The sequence below is a fragment of the Lolium perenne genome, chromosome 4, assembly GCF_019359855.2.
Source record: "Lolium perenne isolate Kyuss_39 chromosome 4, Kyuss_2.0, whole genome shotgun sequence".
Lineage (NCBI taxonomy): Eukaryota > Viridiplantae > Streptophyta > Magnoliopsida > Poales > Poaceae > Lolium > Lolium perenne.
Window position 1 is genome coordinate 218816251 of NC_067247.2, and position 18171 is coordinate 218834421.

The window sequence follows — 18171 nt, forward strand, 5'->3', positions numbered from 1 at the left end:
GACCATTTCGTGTACACATGAATTTTTATGTGTATTATGTTTAAATGCATGATAAAAAATCTTTAGGAGCCGTGGTCACATCTAACAAACACACTTATCAGCCAACCTGACATTTGCTTGTACTGTTGTCTCACGTAGTTTTTGGCCGGATCAACGATTCTTTGTAAATTATTACTTTGATTTTTCTCTATCTTTTTTTTACAGATATGCAGTAGACATGGTTCAAAAAAAGGGGACGCGGTTGAACACCATCAAAAAGATGAACCGAGACATCGTCAAGAAGATGGTTGCATTGCATTCTGGAATTATAATTCAAGAGATAAGTGTCTTCTCTTCTTATGAAAAATTATGCGCATATTCTTTGTCTTATAGTGTAGTCACCTCACTGTTCTGTTATCAAACATTTTCTTCCATGACTACTATGATACAATATGTGTATAATGACCAAAGCTTATTAGGCATGTTGTTTCATCTTCTTTCATATTTTGCAATCGATCAATATATTGTAACTTGTTGGTGTAACCTATGATATGTAATGATTATCAGATGTAAATTATTGAGTCACTGATTCTCTCAAGCATTTAAGAAGATGATAAAGAAAATAATGAAATTGAAGAGACGCGGCAACCAAGTGATAGGTTTTTGATTATAGGATGAAGAAAGAAGAGGAGTTTTTGACTTCCTGCAGTGTAGTGGTGTGGAAAGACATGTGCGCAATGAACCAGGGAGAGAGAGAGAATCAAGTGGGTGCGTGATCGTGTGTTGGGCATTCATTGCAAGCTAAAAATGAAGCTTGGAAGTATAGGTTTGGGAGGCTAAATTAAGGGTCTATCCGTTTAATAGATTGTTAGTCTTGTTTTTTAATTGATAGATTTGTGCAAGGAATGAGATTTATGTGACTACTTGGTCGAAAAATATAACAGTATTTTTGTTTTATCGCGGATTTCCAGTTTCTTGCATCTTTTATGAACATATGTTCCTACAATGAGTTGGTGATTAGAGTTGAACCATAGTGTGGATAAAGATGAGTCCATTGAAGTTCTTTGCTAGAAGGAATGTGTATTCTGTAAGAAAATATGTATCCCTTATATATATGCATTTAGAAATGAAATTTGCGTCCCGTGGCAACGCACGAGCATTTGTACTAGTCAACAATATAAGAACGAAGTGCGACAAAGATTAATTCATATGCATATTAGACCACAAAACATACAGTAACTTCCGGACCTCGGCTATATTGTTGCCACGGTTATTTCTTCAAGCCCCCCTCGGCAGGAATGTGTTCAATGGCAGTTAGATTTGTGATGCAGCGCCACTTTTTTTTCCTTCATATTCACCATCTCAATAACATCTACTATTCTACTGTAACATCACTTTTGAACAAAACATGTAGACAATTATATTGAAAGAAAGACAGTCCATTCATGTATCACCAAGCAAGCAGTAGAAGATATAGTGTTGAAGAGTTTATGGAAAATGTAACCAGGAAAACCGGAGCTTACATTGAAACTAGTTGGCATTTGAATGAGTAATCATCAGATTCCCTAAATATATTCAGCGCATAAGATTTGAACATGCAGAAAGGCTACATCTACTTCACGCTCCTAAATTCTTTTACCTGCACCTTTTCCACCCTTTATAACATTTAGAGTGTTGCCTGCTTTTGTCCTAACAAAATATGCAATAATAACAACAAATTAGCAAGTATTTAAGAGGGATGTCGCTAGAGAAGTGTTTACATTGAGTCTACAATTTTATGAGCTAGAAATAAATAACGCGGAGGAGATTACATATGTTACTTACGTATCTGCATGTTGTCTTGCATCTGATACAAACAAGCATGATAATATAATTCGGAAGGGAAATAGCAAACTTGATATTCCCGTCATGCATTATATCAATTAAGTTCGTGGGGTGTATCACGTACTCGACTGACCCCAAAGCTTCATCTCGCTCAAGCAATTTCCCTTCCAGTACGCTAAGCTGGGCCTGCAAAGAAGGGAGTTCCTTTCTCTACTCCTGCAATGAGAAGACAGTTGAAAGAAAACCAAAAGAAATATCTTGTCCTCGCAGATTACAGTCCCTCCCTTCTACCCAAAAATAACTATACGCTGATTTTTTGTGGTCAGAAAATTTACCTCCATCAAAGACAACTTGTAATTTCATCAAAGTAACTACAATGATGGCAAAGTAGATTCAGATGGCCCCTGCACTTGTAAAACTATGATAAATAACTATGTTTGATATATATAGCCTTGTAATTTACCACTACTTTCAGTTGGAAGTTGATATGCCATAGCGACCTATTTCAGCACTTAAAGAATATTAGCTCGAAACCCATCTTTTGTTGTGGCGTAGTGATGTAGATACTATGTAATTAGGACAAAGCAGTGTAGACTTGAAGACGTAGTCCAACCGAGGAATTCCAAGGTAAAATCCTGAAAAAAATGAATTAAAGAATAAGATGATCAGATCTAAGAGTAGACACCGGAATTCGAATGGCACTATTATTTCTCTCAAGAACTTTTTGCGAAGACAACAATTGAACACCTCGGCATGGAAATAAACTATAGGTTGAGTAATTAAACCAGGTATAAATAACCTTGAATGTCTCTGCATCAATATTGAGTTCTCCAACAAATTAAGGAAATACATGTACTCTCTTGCTCGATCCAAACAATCCACATACATAATTCGTTCACTGGTCATGTCTATCAAATGGCAAACCTCAAGAACATGTATTAAAAAGTGCAACTCCATGTAATATGCCTTAAAGAAGGGTACAACTGAATAAAATGGCTCTCCTCACCGATGCCAACAACCGTTCACATCAAATCAAGTTAACATGAGTGTATTTCCATGAAGAGGTCTATTGAAAAGGACAGATTCATTAAGCATCATAACAAGATTATTAGCGATCGGAAACGACACGACTTATCCCATGGATCAAACTTACACACGATATCTCCCCCAAATCTGCCATAATCCACTCTGTAAATCTGTAGTTCGGACAAACTTACACAAGGTATTACAACAAAACAGAGACGTGGTACACGTCTGCTTGGAGCTACCTGGCCTGGGGAAGGGACGTTTTAGGGACTGCGGAAGCGCGGCCACCATCGACGGTAGCACGGATCGGAAACCTGTAGCGTAGAGGGTGGTCGCTGCCGCTGCTAAAGGTCGAGATGGAGGAAGGGGCGTCGCTGCTCGAGGTCGCATCTGACTGATGTGCTGGAGGGAAGGCGGCATTACGAGAGGGAGAGAGGAACTGTCTCTGAGCGAGAGGAGGAGGTGATGCGACAGGTAGAGAAAAGGGGAGATTGGATCGGTTCTCTTATGCGTGGCGTCTCAAGAATTGTAAATGGGCTTCGCCGCAACCTTAGCCCGATTCACGAGAGAGTGTGTATGTCAGTTTCCAGAGTAGCAGCCCAACAAGGTTGGGAGGACTGGAAATCTCAGAAGACGCCGCACTAAAAATGCATAGCGGAGCTGTGTGGGACGACCAAGCGATCAAGACCGTTCAATGGCTAAATCGGACGGCTGACAACCTGAAATCGCTGTGAAGAGGCCTAGGTAGTTCCATTTTACTGTTACTTAACTAGAACATAAAAGCGCTCGTTGCCGCGCCCGTCCATGTTAAGATGAAACCAATATAAATATATGATAAAGCTAGAAAAATATTAACATTTAATCAAATTTGAATAGCTCAAATTAGAAATAAAAAAAGGAAACTAAAGGAAAAAATATGATACGGAGTAGAAAACAATTTGTTCTTTATGTTTTTTTGAATTTAACGATCATTCTGGCTCAACCTCCTTAGAATGGCAGACTTGCTACATGTAGCAGCACTGAATGACATGCGTAGTCTCCAGCTCATATATTTAATCACAAATACACCATGTGTATATTATTCAATTTCTGGACGAACATAATTTCAAAATTTAAGGGTTACTTCCATTAAACTTTAGTTAACTTTACCCAATTGGAATTAGGCTAGTTAGAAAATAAAAAATGGATACTCTACGATAGTAAACTTTGCACACCCAAAATAAAATATCTGCAGATATTGTTTTATACTCAATGATATTCTGCCAATTCTACATCTGCAAGAGAATCTCGATCATGTGACGATATCGTCAACTTCAGGTGGACCGCGAAGCTTGGGCAATGTGGCAGTTATGACCTTCAAACGTTAACATAAAGTATTTAGTAAGAAGTCTAATAGCTTCAAACTAAATGCTCATGGGAAGAATGCATGAATCAAACATGTACATATACGTTTCCAGAAGCTAGGATAAGCCACGCTTTTGCAAGTTTTAGGTTACTAAAATAAAAAATAAGGTCAAGACACTCCTGCAAGCAAATAAGGCATGCTTGTTGAAGTTATATAGCTCTAGTTACTCCAGTCCATCTTAGCAGTCAATAAATATGAATAGTAACACTTACCACATATAATTTGGGAGGATAAATAGATTGATGGAGTTCATTGTGTGACTTATCCCATATTTTCATATCTGCCACATGCGTCAAACTAAGGCCTAGAACCATGCATGTATTCATTTCTCTGGAATTGGACTAAAGATACTCGACCTGAAAATACGTGCTCAGAAATTGGTGGAACCAAGCGACTCCACGACCAAGGATTGCCATGAGCAGCCGCACAAACGCATGAATTGTTATTTATGCATTGAAGAGAACAAAAAATTGATCAATGGGGCTAGAAAAAACCGTGTCCTTGATGGAGATGGAGTCAATGTGGCACTGGTAGTAGAGGTTGATGTCATCAACACCGAAGAAACAACTACATATGCAAGCATTCAATGTGAAACAGATCACAATCAATAAAGCAAATTGACTTCCATAAAGGGTAGCATAATAGATCCTTTTTACAAAGCAGGAAACTATTGTGTACTCTGTGTGGGACAAATTTACTTTTCAAATTTATTAATTTAACTCAAGTATCTACAAATGGAACAAAAAAATCACATATCATAAGTAATAATGCGCTGAGAAGGTAAAATTATACTTGCGACTCAATCTACGTATACTATAGTGACTGGAAAATGGTGGTGCCCAAAATAGCTGACCTCCATACAAATTTTATGGCCAGGAGGCACCACAAGGTATGTGGCAGTCTCAGTTTGTTGCTGCAGTCGGGCGAATAGCTAGATTAAAACTCAGCTAGAGGTTTGCTGAGATTTGTTGTTCCGATCTTATCTATAAACCTTTTTTAAAATTAGCAACACAACAATACAAAAGCATGTCAAAATAAACAATAAAATAGAAAAAACCTTGTTGAGTAAACATGTCATTATAATCCACCGACATGCCAAACAGTCTAATTTTCGTACATATATAAACACAAATAATGCCTGACAAAGTCTCGGCTGTTTATCTCTACTACTTATAAAGGCACGAAGTTGCGTTGGAAAATTAAATCCACACCGTCCATATGTCTGCATCACACGGTCCACGATTGTTGGTTCTCCCCTCCCCGTCCTCCCACAAATTTAGGAACCTTCCCACTCTCAATTACAGTCAGCAATGCCTGCCTAATCAATTCACCGATCACCTCCTCTGTTTAGATCCGAAAATTAAGCCGCAAACCGTTCCCGCATGCACATCATACCTCCTCGCGAAGCTGACCTGGCAGCCGTAGTTCTGAGATCCGATGAAGGTTCGTCTTAAGCCCGCTGCTCGCTGAAGGAGGCTGTAGCCGAGACCAACCTTCTTAACCAAGTCTGGAGGCAGAGTTTTGCGTTCTCGACGACATGGAGATGGAAGCTTCGTCGAGGATGGGATCAGAGCTCGCCGCAGACCCCGTACTCATCTCCCTCCTATAGCACTTCACGCTGTCTTCGCCCACTGAATTACAGCCGGCCTCTTTACACGACCACCAAGGTCGTAACCAACGATGTCCAGGACGCGCCCAACGACGAACGTCTGTACCTTGGCCTCATCCACGTCCAGGACGCCGGGGCACCAGATCTTCCGGCACATATCCACGACCAGGCGCACCAACTCGACGGCTGGATGGCAAGTGATAGCTCTGGCGATCATGTCCAATCAGCCACGACAGCTGTACCTACTCCATCGTTGCGGCAGAGTGAAAATTCAGGTTTGATAAGTCAAATTGAAATTGGAATATGAATTAGTGGCCTGCAGATCCATATTTCTCATGACAAATTGTATTCAGTTATACATGTACGGGTAGTTCTTGGAAATACTAATTCACCACGTGGTACTCTTGCAGATCTCACGAAGAGAAGTTCTTAATTGTACAGCTTATCACAAGGTAACTTTCAGGTTTCAGCTCTCGACAAACTATTTATATTTGTGTTCCTATGAAACTGACTTTGATGTTTGTATCAAAGATAAGTAGTTTTATCAAAGCCTACTACTTGACTGTCACAAATGTGCAATATAATATCCGGTGCAATTTTCATAACTCGTTGATAATGAAGGAAGGAAAAACAGGTACATATACATATATTACATAAGTGGAACCGTGCACCCAATCGGTAGCCGTCGTACTTCCTTGGATGCTGCCTCCTCCTGCCCCTTGTGCTCCGCTCTGCGGCCACCACACTCGGACGAATAATGCGAGTTGAGTTCCTTCTTGGCTACATAATTTAGCGGTGTCTAGCTTATTATGCTACTATATGTACTTACAGGTTTCTTGAAGCTTGCATTTTTTTGTAAGGCTTATTGCATAGGATAGAAGAAAACCCATGTTTAAGAAAATTCGTTTGAAATGTCATGCGGCAAATGAAAGTTTTGTAACTACCGAGTTCTGATATTTGGTATAAGAATGGAGACCTCAATCGACATATTATTTGATAGCCAATAGAGATTTGAAATATTGCACAGTTGAATGTAATAATCGCCAGAGTGGGGATTAGATCCTGGTAGATCAAATTAACCTTCTAATTTATTGATGGATTTCAGCTTTGGAAGATGAAATGCATTTCTGCAGGTTGGAGCACACTGACGGAGCGGCACTTCTTCTGAGGTGAAGTTCCAATATTCACATTGCAGTTTGTCCTGACCATATGGAATATTTGCTTCTTTGCAGTAATATATACTTGATATTCACTAACGTTTCCTATTATTTGAAGTAAAAAAATCATCATGCAATCTTTTACTTTTCTAATCAGTTATGGAACTCGGCCGGACCAACGAACCCGTTTGAAAAAAAATTAGCATGTTGCATTAGTATGTTTCATATGGATCAGGTCAAAATGTTTTCCAAGAGATGTATCAACCATGAATCCATAATGCTTGTCCTAGCTCATGATTTTTATTGGTTGATGTGTCTGCCTTACCTCCCGTCAGAATGTTGACAGTGCCTCACTAAATGTGTGTCGCTTAATGATAATATATTTTTGATCGTTATAGCTTAATTACACATTTCATTTTTTAGGAACATATTCTATTGATAGGTGGGAATAATGAGCGGTATAATTTTAGGACCGGAAGCGGCAGGTCGGTGCAATGCATATATATTGATGGTAGCACTTGAAAACCACTCCCGACTCATTAGTTAGGATTGGAGGTGGCGGGTCGGTGCAATGCTACTATTGTCTTTGGGTGGGTGATAATATGGATGGAACAATCACTACATCCCAGCAGAGTGATTGTTACTATTAAGAAAATTAATAAATCAACGGTAAACAAGACGTGCGTTGCATGGGCATGCTTACTAGTTTAAATAGATTCTGTTTAGCATACCAGATGCTAGGGAGACAATGTTGTTGTTGCCTGCCAAAACCCACCGGCGAGCAGCAACGAGCAACACGAAGAGCCGGGAGGCTCCCAGAACTGCTGGTGGGCCCTGGTCCCTCGGGCAACGGCCCGCAATGCTCCGGCACACGTCCTGGCTGGTGCGAGGGCGTGCCACCTGACCTATACCTGGTCAGGAAGGTGATGGATTGCTTCAAATAGTTTCCTGCATGGCAGACACGTAAACATTAAATCCGAGCCTCGATCGGCTCTCAGGTTATCCTGTGAATCGGCTCAAGGAGCCGATCCACCCATGGGTCGTTTTAGATTTACGATAACATGGTGGCCCTGCTTGATCAATATTAAGTTAAAACGATCTACAACGATCCAGGGTTTTCACCGCATAACTGGAACGTCCTACACGTAGTTGAGTCTGGCAGATACGAAAGATAACGGAAAACTAGTCCTAGAAAAGGCCTAAAAACCAACATGGAGTTGATTCCCGGAACAACTCCTCTAGGATCGGCAAACCATACCTCACGCACTACTGGATCATTCAACCCGTTTGCAAGGCCTAACTATGCAGATATCAAACTAATCCTTGGGAAACAAGGAACGACCATGACAGATCAAATCTACTAAATAAAGACTAAGCAAGATGCTTCCCTTACACCTAAGATAGATGTAAAGGTAGCTAGATATCTAGGGGTAGCATAACTAAGCGAATACATCAAGAGAGTATCGATGCTAGCCCTAACACATCTATGATAACGGCGTTGCTCGCCATCAACGATGCTTCAGTACGAGCAACACATAAACAACGAATAAACTTTATGCTGCTCAGATCGCAAGATGCGATCTGTGCAGCATGGCGCTTACCCGGAAGAAACCCTCGAAACAAGGGGTGGCGATGCGCCTAGATTGGTTTGTTGCGAACGTGATCGTCCTCCTTTCTCAATAACCCTAGGTACATATTTATAGTCTGTGGACTTTCTATTTTTGGAATAAACCTAACTTCGTACGAACTAAACTCTATCTCTTAATTCTAAATCTACCATAATGTACAAATACACGGGCAATCTAGCCCAAACTCTCGTACGAGGCCGATTCAGAAATATTTTACGTGCGTATCCTCTAAGCCCATCTCAATCACGGCCCATCTCCTGACTTGGTTAAAATCCGGCGATAACACATGCCCCCCTGGTTTTGGCAATGATAATTCCAAAACCACTCTATTTTTTCTTCGTAGGGTCACGTCGTGGCAGAGCAGAACCGCCACAGTATCCTTTCATCATGATGCCTTGCCTTCTCAACTTCTCTGCACGATTTAACAGTCTTGGCACCACGTCCTCGGAAACTGCCGCAACATTGAACCATCTCCACTATATCCCCTTTATTTAACCGCATCGAGCAGTTCGTCTCCTCATCCTCTCGCTCCACACTAGCAATCGAAAAAAAACACCTTCCTCTGCAACCATGGCCTCCTCCTCCTCCTCTGCCTCATCGGGTCTATCCTTCCAGTCCTCTTCCTCCAGCGAGCCGATGCCGGAGTACGACCAGATGGTGGCGTACGAGGCCCGCGCTCCCGAGCATTGGGACGAGAGGGACTGGGACTTCGCCGTCGTGCCAGATGGCGCACCCTTGACCGTCGTCGGGTCAGATGACGACGAACCCCTGACCGACGGGGAGGACGACCTCTGGTTCCTCGTTGACGGGGAATTGGAGGCGGAGAGCGACGACGACCTCTTCTCCTGGGGCGACTTCACCTCCTCCGACGAGGAGGAGGAAGCGGAGGATGACACCTCCTCCGACGAGTACCCGCCGGCGAAGAGCTTCCGCGCCGGGTCGGAGGACGACGACGACGACGACGATGAGGAGGAAGAAGAAGCCCCTGCCGAGGGCTTCGGCAGCAGCGACGAGGACTTCGCCGGCAGCAGCGCCGATGGCAGCTACGACGGCGACGACGAGGGCAGCGATGGCCCTTAGATTAGCATCTACTAGAATAGAGCTAGTAGTAGTAGATTAGGCAGTATATCTTCCTTTTGTGAGCAATCGGCTCTTCTTTGTAAAAAACCCTCTCCATCAATGAAGAATGCTTTCATATCAATTTTGCCGATTGTCAAAATAAGTCAACGCGCAAAGAGCCGATGGCAGTGCATCGGCCTTTACCATAAAACGCTAGTAAGGCCAAACTCAGTTGCGTATTTAAACGGTAACATGCGACCCTTGTCTGAAGGAGCAAACTCAGATCCCCAAATCGCCCATCGAACAGATTCAACTCACAGCCACGCAAATCCTAGATCCCAATCGTGCAGAATCATCTCCGCAGTGAATCTGATGGCGGAATCATCCAGCGCCAACGCTACGGTCTCTGGCCTGAAGGTAATCCTTAACTGCTCCTCACCATTCGAGCATAGTGTTAGAATTAACAGCAAACACCTGAATTAATGCCTTATTTCACCATTAATTTTAGGTATCCAACATTCTGTTGCCGCATCCTTCTCTTCCAAATTCTCTTTGCCTTGGCCCCCGTACCACTGAGAGTCCTGCCCATTTGATTTCTTGCGAGGCCAATAGAATTCCCTTCGTGAACCAAAACTTAGATCTAACTTCTTGGGCCGACTGCTTACGAGCCTGGCCTAACCCTCCTGAAGATTGGGTATCATGGTACAGTAGAGTATCCAAAACTCACCAAGCCAAATGGGAAACCATAGGAATAGCCGATGCTTTATCTTTATCACTGTCTCCCCTTGAGAAGCATGAAAATCTTCTAAAAACCATCGGCTACTTTTGGTCTGATGCTCTGAACTGCTTCATGTTTGGCCACGGCCCCATGACACCAACTCTACTAGATGTGGCCATGATCACTGGTCTAGACATTGCATCCACCAGCCCCTCTGCTTTTATGCTGCCAAAGGTTCCTTTCAAACTCTCCTCCAAAACAGAGTGTACAAACTGGGGTGCCTACCTTAGACGCCACATGAAAACCAAAGGCCCTGTAACAGAGAAAGAACACACGGCCTTCCTGAATTTCTGGTTGGAACACTTCATATTATGTGGCCCTTCACTTGCCCCAACCAAGAATTACCTTTCCTTGGCCTATGAACTTGCCAGAGGCACCCAGCTTGGCATCGGCAAACTGTTCCTTGGAGAGGTCTATCGATACCTCCAACTAATGTCTGTCAATCTGTTTTCCCAAAAGACAGTCAAAACAGGAGGTCCCTGGTGGTTTATTCAGCTATGGGCTCAGCTGTATTTCCAGAACCAGATCCCAAACTTTCCACCTTTGGCCACTTGCACCTTCCCAGATGCTAATGGGAAGCAGATCTGATGCACTAGCTACGGCCAAGCCCTATATAGCCTTCCAGGTAGCAAACTGATCCCCAAGGAAGCATCAGAGTGGTTCAGAACTTGTACATGATGACGGCTCCCCCTTCAAATTCCTCCCACCAGCTCCGGTGGTCCTTTTCTGCAAAAGCTCACCACCCTTGAAGAAGGTTGTGATGTAGAGCCAGCCGATTTCACCAAAATCGGCTTCCAAGAGCAAAGTCTCTCCCGGGCCAGCTGCCCCCCGAGCCTCAATCAAGGCGAGAACAGCAGTGAGGAAAGTAGCTGCCAGGAAGACCTTGAAGCGCCAAAACCCTACTCCAGCTCAAGAAAGTTTGCACGTAAGTTGATTCATGCCTTGACTAATTTCATCTTTATGGGCTTCTGTAAATATGCTGGGGCTTACTAACTCTTCTTTTACAGGCCTTCACCGAAGACAACTCCAGCGAGGAAACCCAATCCAGTCGAGGGAATTCGAGTTCGGGCAACTCTGTGAAAATCACCATGCAGAGCCAGCCAGATTTGCCACCATCGGCTTCCAAGAAAAGGTCAGTTCCTGAACCTGCTGCCTCCCAAGCTCCAATCAAAGCAGGGCAGTGCGGTCTACGCACAAAGAGCCTATGCATCAAGAGAGCTCGAAAGGAACCGCAAGCCCCTTCATCACACCAAGAGGCTTCCAATGTAATACCCTCCATACTCTCCTCGGCTCATATTTCATGCTAACCCATCGCTGCACGCATCGGCTAACCACTTCCTCTGCAGACTGATGACACTTCTAGTGGGGAAGTTGAGGAAGTACTGATGCCCTCCACAGATCTGGATGTAGCAACCTCTAAGGGTGTCGTTGACAAGGTTGCCAACTTGGCCAAGCCCCAAGCAGAAACACAAGAGCCGATCACCTCATCATCGGCTGTCCCTCTGGTCTTAGGAGAGGTACACTCCCTTTGTTTGGCTTGGCCTTCCCTTTTGCTGCATACTGACGCTGCCCTTGTTGTTTGTCAGGGTTGTGACCTCTCGGGTTTGCTGTCGTTCGATCCTGAATCCATCGAACCAGCTCCTTCTACGGCATGCGATGAACCAGGACCCAGCGTTATCCTTAGCCAATTCCAGCGTCTCAAAGCCCTGCTTTCCTCCCCGATCGAGACGTTGGTCGAAGACCCCGAGGAAGTGAAGAGCACCCTTGAAGAACTCCAGCCCCACCTCCCGGTAACGCTGCAGGTGAAACTCTGGCCAGTTGTGACTCTGTCTGCCTACAGGTCAAGGGTGAAGCTGGCTCGTCAGAGAATCGACCTACGCCATGCCCAACTTCCGCTGAAAGCCGATATTGCAGATAAATGTCAGCGGCTCAATGAGAAAAAGGCGGCCTTGGACGCCAAAACTGACACCTCTGTCAGCAGCGCCGAACTTGAGTCCTTGCGCAAGGAACTGGAGGACCTTGAAGAGAGGGTCCGGGCAACCAAACAGCTTATCCAAGATAAGGAAGCTCTTATTGCCCGCTCCCAAGAGGAAGCAGAAGGCCTCAAAGCTCAACTGAAGACTGATCGGGCAGAAATACGTGCCCTGAACAAACAGCTGGTGACGGGCAAGGATGAAGATGATGAGGCCGAGATCGCCGAGGTGGATCGTGTCCGTGCTGGCGCCCTCAGTGCCTTCGAGGAATTCCTTCAGTAGAGCCCACCTATGTAACAGTTTGTACCTCTAGAGTCGATGGCAGTGCATCGGCTTTTTAGTCTGAAGTCGATGTCTGTGCATCGGCTGTACTGGTGTCCTGTTGTTTTGCATATTTTTCTAAAGTCGATGTCTGTGCATCGGCTGTGCTTTGTATGTACATTTTTTTTTACCGGCCGATTTCATGCATCGGCCCCCATAATTCACTGTCCGTCATCCCACATGCTTGGGAAATATTTCTTGAGATGCTGACCATTGACAGCTACTGGGAATTTCACACCGTTCAGCTCCTCGAGCATGTATGCGTTACCCTTTAAAACTTGGCCTGCCCGTGCCAATTTGGAGACCATTTACCATACACTGCATCCTTAGTCCCCAATGGCAATACAGCTTCCCAAACCAAATCACCAACGTGGAACTCCTTTGGTCTCACCTTCTTATTGTATGCGCGAGCTACCTTGGCTTTGTTCTCTTTGATTTTTTCAAGCGACCAAAGTCTGAGTTCCGTTAGATCCTCAATGCTATCACTCATCAGGGCTGCATATTCTTCAGTTGTTAAATCATTCCGAAACGTAATACGTCTCGAGCCGGCCGTAATTTCCCAGGGCAATACAGCTTCTTGTCCATGGACCAGATGGTATGGCGAGGTTTTTATTGCTCCATGACATGACATGCGATAAGCCCACAAAGCCTCTGATAGTACCTCGTGCCAACGTCTAGGGTGCTCGTCGACTTTCCTCTTGATCAGCTTGATAAGGCTCTGGTTGGATGCTTCAGCTTGCCCGTTTGCTTGAGCATAGTATGGAGATGATCGGATCAACTTAATTCCCATGTCCTCGCAGAACTTTCTAAACTCCTTAGAAATGAAGACCGAACCTCCATCGGTTGTGATAGTCTGGGGAATCCCGAATCTATGAATGACATGTTCTTTCACAAAATTGATAACATCTTCCGATTTCACTGACTTCATAGGGACGGCCTCCACCCATTTAGTGAAGTAATCTGTAATGGCCAAAATCCACACGTGGCCTTTGCTTGATGGATGATTGATTTTGCCGATCATATCCATGCCCCAACCCCGAAATGGCCAAGGCTTGATGATGGGGTTCATTGCTGATGCGGGTACCGTCTGAATTTTCCCAAACATCTGACACGCTTGACACCCTTTATAGTACCTAAAGCAATCCTCAAGCATGGTGGGCTAGTAAAACCCCGATCGCCTGATCAGCCACTTCATCTTATGAGCCGACTGGTGAGTTCCACAGGCGCCTTCGTGTACCTCGTGTAAGAGCCGATTTGACTCGGCTGGTCCCAGACATTTGAGAAGCAACCCTTCCAAAGTCCTATAGAACATGTCATCTCCTATGAGGACATACTTCATGGCCTTGTACCTTATCCGTTTAGGTGCCCCCCCGAGCCGGATCTTTCAAGTAATTGAAGATATCGGCTCTCCAGTCATCCGGTTCCAGGAACTGTATTTGGACATCGGCTCCTTCTGTTACGTCCTTGTAGCCTAACGCCATCTGTGCGAGATCGTTGGCCTCGGTATTTTGCGACCTTGGGACCCAATTGAAGTTTATGTACCTAAATTGTGCCACCAGCTCACGGCATTGCATCCATAATGGGAAGAGTGACTCGCTCTCGCACTTGTATTCCTCCGTGAGCTGGGAAATCACCAATTTTGAGTCTCCAAAAAGTTCCACTGCCTCTGCCCCGGCTTCTAAGAGCAACTCCATTCCCTTGCGTATTGCTTCATACTCAGCGACATTGTTGGTGCAAGGGGTAGGTAGCCTGATGGAGAAGGAATATGTTGCCCCCCGGGGCGACACGAGTAGAATGCCGATGCCGCAACCATCATCACAAGCCGATCCATCGAAAAACATGGCCCATGCACGTACCGACAGTGCTGCTATATCTGTGTCGATTCGTTCAGCAATAAGATCGGCTAACGCTTGTCCCTTGACTGCTTTCGCAGGCTGATACCGGAGATCAAATTCTGATAATGCAAACATCCACTTACCGAGTCGGCCTTTCAACACAGGAGCCGACAGCATATGCTTGATGACATCTGATTTGCATATGATGACAATTTCCGCTGACAGCAAGATGTGACGAAGCTTGGTGCAGGTAAAGAATAGGCAGAGGCACAACTTCTCGATCTCAGGGTACCTAGTTTCTGCATCCAACATCCTTCTGCTGAGGTAGAAAGCAACTCTCTCCAGACCATCATAAAGTTGCACCACCACTGAAGCGATGGAAGTGTCAGCTACCGACAAGTAAATATAGAATGGTCTGTCTTGCTGGGGCGGAACTAACATAGGCGGCTTCGTTAGATACTCTTTAATCTCATCAAACGCTCGCTGTTGCTCTGCCCCCCAGCGAAATTCCTCATCAGACTTAATTTTCACCAGTCCCATGAACGGCTCGATTCGCCCTGACAGGTTGGAGATGAACCTTCTGACGAAATTGATTTTGCCGATGAGACACTGGAGTTCTTTCTTCGTGGTAGGTGGCGTCATTGTTCGCACTGCCTCCTGGCTTTTTAGGCCGATCTCAATTCCACGTTCATGAACCAAGAAACCCAAGAATTGACCGGCCGTTACACCAAAAGCACACTTCTTTGGATTCATTCTTAGCCCGAATTTTCTGGTTCGGTCCAGGATGCGTCGTAAATCCTCCAAGTGTCCTTGTAATGAAACAGACTTGACCACCACGTCATCAATGTAAATTTCTACCAACTTGCCGATCAGATCATGAAAGATGTAATTCATGGCTCTTTGGTATGTTGCGCCGGCATTCTTCAGTCCAAATGTCATGACTACATATTCAAACAAGCCCACCGAGTCTGGTACTCTGAATGCAGTCTTGTGTATATCTTCTAGAGCCATGAAAATTTGGTTATAGCCGGCATTGCCATCCATGAAACTCAAAACCTTATGACCAGCAGCTGCATTGATCAATGTCTCTGCTACCGGCATTGGATACTCATCCTTTGGAGTGGCTCTGTTGAGATCCCGAAAATCTATGGCGACGCGCCATCGGCCGTCCTTTTTCTGTACAGGTACGATACTAGAAATCCATTCAGCATACCTGCATGGCCTGATGAACCCGGCGGTCAACATTTTCTTGATCTCTTTCTTGACTTCTTCTAAAATCTCGGCCTTCATTTGTCGTGCTCGCTGCTGGAACGGCCGAAATCCTTTCTTAAGAGGGAGCCGATGCTCAATGATGCTCCTGTCTAACCCAGGCATTTCTGTGTAATCCCAGGCAAAGCAATCTGGGTATTCTTTTAATAGAGCTATCATCAGGCCCCTCAGATGCGGATCTAACTTTTTGCTGATAAATGTTGGTCGTGGCTTATCCCCAGGACCAATGTCAATCTCTTCTAGCTCATCAGCCGATGTAAACCCATACCCTAGCTTTCCGTCACCTGCTAGATCGATGCTGAACACAGGCAAAACGTATGGAGAGGATAATTTGGGCCGATTGCTGGAATCGGCCCCCATTTTAATTGCATTGCTCAATGAAGGTTTACAACTTATTTGTGCCCTACTATGGGAGTGAGTCTCCCTACTATGACTACGTGACAGGCTTGAGGTGAGATCATTGCTTTTTATTTTTTGGGGCCGATCGCAGGGATCGGCCTTGCCACGTACGTCCATTGACTTTGCTCTTGCTACTCTGTCAGGCCGGTGGATAAGACCAGCCTCACCCCGTTTTTTGTAGCTTCGATGCGTTCACAGCCGTCCAAACTGACTCCAGAGATCGGCTCTTGGTCGTCTGCGTCCCAAATATTCATGCCAGCTATTGAGATCTCGACTGAGTCATCTGCATGGACGACCTCTACTTCATCTCCATCCCATTGTATCAAGCATTGGTGCATTGTGGATGGAATGTAGCAATTGGCATGAATCCAATCCCTCCCTAGCAGGACAGCGTAAGTGCTTTTGTTGTCGACGATGAAGAATGACGTAGGGATAGTTTTTCGGCCCACGGTTAGGTCCACGTTCAGAACGCCTTGTGTTTCTGATGCTTGGTCGTTGAAGTCGCTTAGTGTGACGTTGGTCTTGATCAGATCTGCGCTAGAGCGTCCCAAACGCCGTAGCATGGAGTATGACATGATATTAACTGCCGCTCCCGTGTCGACCAACATCTTGCTGACCGGCTGCCCGTTGATATAACCCTTTATGTACAGGGCCTTCAAATGTTTGTAGCTCTTCTCTCGGGGCTTTTCAAAGATAACTGGTCGCGGGCCGCAGTCAAACTGTGCTACCGGCGCTTCCTCGGTTCTTGGAGCGCAAAACTTCGATGGAAGAATGAACACCATATTTGTGCCAGCCGATGCCTTCTCATCGGCTTTCATTTGTTTGGGGCGCCATTCTTTCTTCTGTGGACGACTCTCTGCGTCCAAAGTTTGCTGAATTTTCTCGGCCAGATCGGGCCGCGCTTTCCTCAATGTGTGCAGGTACTGCGCCTCGGCTTCCTCCAAGCTACGTAGCCGCTGAACCCTATGCTTTTGGGAATGACTGAGTCCATCAGGGCACCACCTTGGCCGGTGGTATCTATCCTCTTCTTCTTCTTCTTCATCTTCTAACTCCTCGAGATCTTCCACCCGAGATGACTCAGTGATGCGCGTAGTTGACTTTATGTCTTTTCGTTCAACACGCGTCCGTTGGGAACCCCAAGAGGAAGGTGTGATGCGCACAGCGGCAAGTTTCCCTCAGTAAGAACCAAGGTTTATCGAACCAGTAGGAGTCAAGAAGCACGTTGAAGGTTGATGGCGGCGAGATGTAGTGCGGCGCAACACCAGGGATTCCGGCGCCAACGTGGAACCTGCACAACACAAACCAAGTACTTTGCCCCAACGAAACAGTGAGGTTGTCAATCTCACCGGCTTGCTGTAACAAAGGATTAGATGTATAGTGTGGATGATGATTGTTTGCAGAGAACAGTAGAACAAGTATTGCAGTAGATTGTATTTCAGTATAGAAAATTGGACCGGGGTCCACAGTTCACTAGAGGTGTCTCTCCCATAAGATAAACAGCATGTTGGGTGAACAAATTACAGTTGGGCAATTGACAAATAGAGAGGGCATGACCATGTACATACATATTATGATGAGTATAGTGAGATTTAATTGGGCATTACGACAAAGTACATAGACCGCTATCTAGCATGCATCTATGCCTAAAAAGTCCACCTTCAGGTTATCATCCGAACCCCTTCCAGTATTAAGTTGCTAACAACAGACAATTGCATTAAGTATTGCGCGTAATGTAATCAATAACTACATCCTCGGACATAGCATCAATGGTTTATCCCTAGTGGCAACAGCACATCCATAACCTTAGAGGTGTCTCTCACTCCCCAGTTCACGGAGACATGAACCCACTATCGAGCATAAATACTCCCTCTTGGAGTTACTAGCATCAACTTGGCCAGAGCATCTACTA

The 18171-nt window shown here is 44.9% G+C and overlaps 1 long non-coding RNA gene across 1 annotated transcript; it reads right to left on the reverse strand.

Annotated features, from left to right (window-relative positions):
* Positions 1–1453: 1453 nt before the first annotated feature.
* LOC127348851 (uncharacterized) lies at positions 1454–3290 on the reverse strand. Its single transcript, XR_007879985.1, has 2 exons — positions 2139–3290; positions 1454–2019 (listed from the first exon to the last, which is right to left on the reverse strand). It is a non-coding gene; the product is annotated as an uncharacterized lncRNA (long non-coding RNA).
* Positions 3291–18171: the final 14881 nt, after the last annotated feature.